This window comes from Myotis daubentonii, chromosome 5, assembly GCF_963259705.1.
Source record: "Myotis daubentonii chromosome 5, mMyoDau2.1, whole genome shotgun sequence".
Classification (NCBI taxonomy): Eukaryota; Metazoa; Chordata; class Mammalia; order Chiroptera; family Vespertilionidae; genus Myotis; species Myotis daubentonii.
This window is the reverse complement of record NC_081844.1, coordinates 25,321,796-25,328,047: the sequence shown is the minus strand read 5'-3', so window position 1 is coordinate 25,328,047 and position 6,252 is coordinate 25,321,796.

Below are 6,252 nucleotides of genomic sequence, written 5' to 3'. Positions count from 1 at the left end.
GAGAAAAGAAGGAGGGGTTGGGAGCTTCAGTCACCCGCCAGCCTGAAAACGGCCCTCAACCCCTCATCCAGACTGGCCAGGCACACCAGTGGGGACCCCCACCCTGAAGTGGGTGCGGGCAGCCTAAAAACAGCCATCAGCCCCTCATCCAGGCTGGCCAGGCATCCCAGTGGGGACCCCCAGCTTAAAGGGGGTGCAGGCAGCCTAAAATCAGCCATCAGCCCCTCATCCAGGCTGGCCAGGCACCCCAGTGGGGACCCCCAGCTTAAAGGGGGTGCAGGTAGCCTAAAAACAGCCATCAGCCCCTCACCCAGTCTGGCCAGGCACCCCAGTGGGGACCCCCACCTTAAAGGGAGTGTGGTAAGCCTGAAAACAGCCCTCAGCCCCTCACCCAGACTGGCCAGGCACCCCAGTGGGGACCACCCCCAGAAGCCCCAGAAGCTGGTCTTGCCTTGCGCCCTGGGAACCACAAATCAGTGCTCCAGGCTGCAAGGCAAGGCCCTCCCCCAGCAGCAGGTCTTGCCTTGAGGCCCGGGAACTGCCCATCAGTAGGTCCAGGCTGCAAGGCTAGGCCCACCCCCAGAAGCCCCAGCAGCGAGTCTTGCCTTGGGGCCCAGGATCCACTCATCAGCGGGTCCAGGCTGCAAGGTAAGGCCTTCCCCCAGAAGCCCCAGCTACTTTAAAAATAGAAGGATCTCCTTTTGAACCAATCTGTTTAGATTCATGATTAGTAAAACAGTATGGAACAAATGAAATACAGTGATAGGAATTAGGAAATGTGACACTGATGGTTCTGGGCATGTGAAGGGTGAGGGACAGAAGGGTACACACGGTCTTCCCTTCAGTTCTGCTGGAGAGATGAGCTCTGAGGGCCCGAGCTGCTCCATGCCCAGAGGAGGTGGGTGTGGTCAGTGGCTCTGTTACAGAGCTTCTTGCCAAGCAGAGACCTTACCCAACCCACAGGAACCTTTTTACTCCAGAAAACAGAAACAGCCAGTTCCCAATGGGCATGGGAAAACCAGTGTCCCCTCCTGTGCACGGTGTCCTGATGGGGTGACGGGGAGGTGGGCAAGGGGAGCAGTGCAGAGTTGTTAGGCAGCGGGAGTGGGAGTGGAAAGGCCATGAAATGTCCACAGTCCTGGCTGTGCCCACGGCCTGGGCGGCTCCTCCAGGCCCTGGCTGAGGGATTAGGGCTGATTCTCTCGGGAAGGGAATATCCCATGGGTGGAAGATTTACAGGCTGAGGGTGGGCCGTGTGTTAGTTTGGGGCAAATCCCTCAGCATTCCTGCTGCCAAGCCCTCAAAGGAATGAGGCAAAGGCACCTCTCACCCCAAGACCCCTTCGTGAACATTTTAGCATCTACGTGATTTTTAATCCCTTCAGGGAGACTTTCTATCCTGCAGTCCCATCCCACCCCACTGTTGCTGTTTGTCTGCCAGCTGGGTCGAGCATCAAGGGGAAAAAGGGGGTTAATACTCACTGAAAGACTACTGATCTTACCGGGAAACCAACCTGTTTACTGTACTGTTGTAAATATCATACCCTTTATATCCTGTATATTGGCTTCTTTTAAATAAATTGAAATGTCTTAGAAAAAAAGAAGAAAAAAAAAAAGGCAAGGCAGGGCGGGGCCCAGAAGACCCAGAAGCAGCCAGATATGGCAGTAACTCTATCAGTAAGCACTTTGAAAGTCAGTGGCATAAATGCACCAATGAAAGGACAGATTATGAGGATGAATCAAAAACAAAACCCACTTTAAATATAAAGACACATATAGATTAAAAGTAAATGAATTAAGCTGCAGCCTGTTTTGCTCAGTGGATAGAGCATTAGCCCGTGGACTGAAGGGTCCCAGGTTCGATTCCAGTCAAGGGCATGTACCTCACTTGCTGGCTTGATCCCCAGTCCGTATCAAAGCATGTGCAGGAAGCAACCAATCAATGTGTCTCTCCCTTTCCCTTCACTCTCTCTAAAATTCAATGGAAAAATATCCTTGGGTGAAGATTAACAAAAACAAAGTAAATGGATTAAGTAACATTAAAGAGATTATAAGAAAAATATATTCCAAATTCTGTTAGTTGTATAATGGCTATGTTTAAATTATTAACACCTAAGAAATTGGGTGAAGGGTATATATAATATGCTGTAGTATTTTATAGTTTTTTTTTAAGATGTATGATACTATTTCAAATTAAAATATTAAAAAATTTAAAAATTAGCAAAATATTAATTGAAATGTATCTGCATTACATGAAAAATCTCCTAATTGCTTCTAGCATAATTTATTAAATTGCACTTAAATTTACAAGGGTTCAATTAAAAATTTCTTAATTCTAAATGATATAATAGAAAATATATAATAGTGTAGTTATAAGCACTTATCTGAAAATACAAATTTAAAGAAGTGAATTAAAAGAAGGGATTAGCCAAAGAAAATATATGCACAATCCATGGACACAGACAACAATATGGTGATGGCCAGAGAGAAGTGGGGGGCAAGAGCTGGGTAGAGGGGGCAAAAGGGGGGAAATAGGGACATCTTATAAAATAATAATAAAAGGCTAATATGCACGTTGACTGAACGGCAGAATGGCCGGTTGCTATGATGTGCACTGGCCACCAGGGGGCAGATGTTCAATGCAGGAGCTGCCCCCTGATGGTCAGTGCACTTCCATATGGGGAGTGCCACTCAGCCAGAAGCTGGCTCATGGCTGGCCAGCACAGTGGTGGTGGCAGAAGCCTCTCCCACCTCCGTGGCAGCACTAAGAATGTCCAACTAACGGTTTAGACCTGATCCCTTGGGGGCCTAAGCCTTTAGTCGGACATCCCCCGAGGGCTCCCTGGATGCTAGAAGGATGTCTGACTGCAAGCTTAGGCCTGATCCCCTGGGGAGTGGGCCTAAGTCAACAGGTGGACATCCCCAAGGGGTCCTGGACTGTGAATGGGCACAGGCTGGGCTGAGGGCCCCCCCCGCCCCCCAGCACACAAATTTTTGTTCACCAGGCCTCTAGTATAAGTATAAAATCCCTGATGATTTTGACAAATATGTCAGGAAGCCAAAGAATGTGGATCCCTTGATTGCATATTAAAGGAGCATAGTTCTGCTTTGTTGAAGAGGAGAATAGCTATATTTTCCAGAGGTAGCAGGTCAGTGTCCCACCCCAATCAGACATTGAAGAAAACGTGAAGTCAGGGATGGGATAGGGTAGTAGAAAGCATGAGAGATTAAAACAAGGAGCCATAAAAACTGAATTAACGACTTCCAACCTGGCCTTTTAGGATCAGAGAATCATTAGGAGAAATTTCCTTTGTTTTTCCAGAGGCCCAGAGTGAAATCATGTGCTTAGATGTTGGAAAAACATGAGAGAAATGTGCCCGATAAGCTGTAAATATCCTCCCTGCGCAGTCCTCAGCCTATACAATGCTGGGCAACAGGGGATGGATGTTGGTTTTGATTCCTAAACTGGCTCAGAAATGGATGCTTCACTCCTTCCTGCTGTCTCCTGTGGGGCAGAGCTTCAGTTTCCCTCAGCAATGACAGGGAGCCATTCAGACTTCCACATGGAGACCTTCCTCTCAGAAACCCAATGAGTCTGGGAGGCCAGTAGGTACATCAGGAGAGGGTCAGAGAGGATGGAACCTGTCAGCTTTTACCTGAGTCACTTGGGAGCACAAACAGCCCAGCCCAGAGACAAGAGATCACTCTGTCTGCATTCTTGGTTAAGTAACAATTTGAAATTTATTGAACACACTAAGAATGATGTGCTTGATTGATTTGCACTACAAGGGCCATAGTTGACAATTAAGTGAGGGATATGCATATATAGTTGAATGACACTGTAGAATGAGTGAGATGCATAAAGTGCAGTAAAATGAAAATGTATATGAGATTTGTTTTTTCAGGGAGGAGGAGTTGGGTATTAGGTGGGAAGAACAGTGCAGTGGACGGGGAGTGTTTGCATTAAATTTCTTTTTTTTTTAAAAATTAAATCTTTATTGTTCAGATTATTACAGTTGTTCTTCTTTTCCCCCCATAGCTCCCCTCCACCCATTCCCACCCCACCCTCTGCCCTTACCCCCCGCCCCCACTGTCCTCATCCATAGGTGTACGATATTTGTCCAGTCTCTTCCCGCACCCCCCACACCCCTTTCCCCCCTGAGAATAGTCAGTCCACTCCCTTTCTATGCCCCTGATTCTATGATATTCACGTTTATCTGTTCATCAGATTATTCACTTGATTTTTAGATTCACCTGTTGATAGATGTGTATTTGTTGTTCATAATATGTATTTTACCTTTTTCTTCTTCTTCCTCTTCTTAAAGGATACATCCTTTCAGCATTTCATATAATACTGGTTTGGTGGTGATGAACTCCTTTAGCTTTTTCTTATCTGTGAAGCTCTTTATCTGACCTTCAATTCTGAATGATAGCTTTGCTGGGTAAAGTAATCTAGGTTGTAGGTTCTTGCTATTCATCACTTTGAATATTTCTTGCCACTCCCTTCTGACCTGCATAGTTTCTGTTGAGAAATCAGCTGACAGTCGTATGGGTACTCCCTTGTAGGTAACTGACTGTCTTTCTTTTGCTGCTTTTAAGATTCTCTCTTTGTCTTTTGCTCTTGACATTTTAATTATGATGTGTCTTGGTGTGGTCCTCTTTGGATTCCTTTTTTTGGGGGTTCTCTGCGCTTCTTGGACTTGTAAGTCTATTTCTTTCACCAAGTAGGGGAAGTTTTCTGTCATTATTTCTTCAAATAGGTTTTCAATATCTTGCTCTCTCTCTTCTTCTGGCACTCCCATAATTCGGATTTTGGTATGCTTGAAGTTGTCCTAGAGGCTCCTTACACTATTGTTGGGGTCCAACCCCAGCAGGTCCAGGGCTTCCCAAAGGTGTGGATGGAGTTGGCGAAGAAGGAATGACATGGAGACAGCGTTCAGTTAATGAGCAGCCTAGCCAGATTCTCTAGCCAGGTTCTAGCCAGGATCTCCAGCCAGGTTCTGTTTTTTATTGTCTTGTTACATCTGTATTTATACCAGTTGATTTTAATCCTATCAATTTCTATTCCAAAGGTTTGGGTGTTTCTTATCTCCATTCCAGGGAATAAAGATTATGTAGCTTTAAGCATGATTGTTCATAGTTAAAGTGATTAACTACCCACATGGCACTTAGTTAAGGGGTTTTATTCCCTCCCTAACTTCAGGGAAAAATCCCTACCTGGGGAAACAACCTTCCTCTGAGAGATGACCTTGGTTAAAACACATAGCGCCAAGAAGGGGAGCTAACATATTAAGAACAGTATGCCATATACGCCAGGTCCCTTGAAACATATGCTGTGCAGATGTTTCTTCCCTGCAGCGACTGTGTCAAGCAGTAAGGATGGCCCAGCTTCCGGCACACTATCTTCATATTTTTGGATTCTTTCTTCTTTTTATTTTTCCAGTTGGGTGATTTTTGCTTCCTCATATTTCAAATCTTTGACTTGATTCTTGCAATCCTCTTGTCTGCTGTTGGAACTCTGTATAATATTCTTTATTTCAGTCAGTGTATGCTTAATTTCTATTTGGTCCTTTTTCAAAACCTTGAGGGACTCACAAGATTTCTTGAGGGTCTCACTAAATTTATTGTCAGTTTCTAGAAAATTCTTGAAAAACCTTGTAACTGTGGATTTGAACTCTATATCCAGTAGTTTGCTTTCCTCCATTTCTGTCATTGTGACCTGTTTTTTTGTCTCTGCATTTTGGCTGCTTCCCTGTGTTGATAGGGTGGCTATCTGTGCTAGGTGTCCTATAGGGCCCAGTGGCTCAGCCTCCCCAATTACCTGAGGTGGACACTCTTGGTGCACCCCTTTGTGGGCTTTGTGCACAGTCTTGTTGTAGTTAAGCCTTGATTGTTGTAGGTATCAATGGGAGGAATTGACCTCCAGGCCAATTGGCTGTGAGAATCAGCTGTATCTATGGTGGGAGAACTTCTGTGCTGGAGACACCCTTCTGGGGCAAGACTTGCTTCAGTGGGGCTTTGGTGCTCACTGAGTCTGCTCCCAGAGTGTGTCCCTTATGGATCTGAGGAGTTGTAATCTGGATGGTCCCACTATGACTACTGGGTACACTGGCTCTTGGATCTCTAAAGAGGTGTTAATTTAGCCCCTGCCTGAGGCTATCCAGCAGGAGCTACAGAGAGATCTGCAGATTCCTCTTTTTTGTTTGGGATTTGGAGGTGCCCAGATGAGGCCAAGCTGTGAAGCAATGCAAGC